This window comes from Cicer arietinum, chromosome 6, assembly GCF_000331145.2.
Source record: "Cicer arietinum cultivar CDC Frontier isolate Library 1 chromosome 6, Cicar.CDCFrontier_v2.0, whole genome shotgun sequence".
NCBI classification, from domain to species: domain Eukaryota; kingdom Viridiplantae; phylum Streptophyta; class Magnoliopsida; order Fabales; family Fabaceae; genus Cicer; species Cicer arietinum.
Window position 1 is genome coordinate 32589501 of NC_021165.2, and position 470 is coordinate 32589970.

Below are 470 nucleotides of genomic sequence, written 5' to 3' on the forward strand. Positions count from 1 at the left end.
CAATCAAAACCAAATCATGTTTTCAAACTTACCAAAGCACTTTATGGCTTAAAGCAAGCACCAAGGGATTGGTATGAACGGCTGAGTTCATTTCTAATTAAAAACAATTTTCAAAGAGGAAAAATCGATACTACCTTATTTAAGAAAACAGAGGGAAATGAATTACTCATTGTTCAAGTATATGTGGATGATATCATTTTTGGATCAACAAATGAAAAACTATGTGAAAATTTCTCAAAACTTATGCAAAGTGAATTTGAAATGAGCATGATGGGTGAATTAAGATATTTTCTTGGTTTACAAATCAAACAATACGAAAAAGGCATTTTTATTTGTCAAGAAAAATATATCAAAGATCTGTTGATCAAATATAAAATGAATGAGTCAAAAATTATGACAACTCCCATGCATCCATCCACTTCCTTAGAAAAAGATGAAAATGGAAAATCTGTTTCTGAAAAAGAATATCG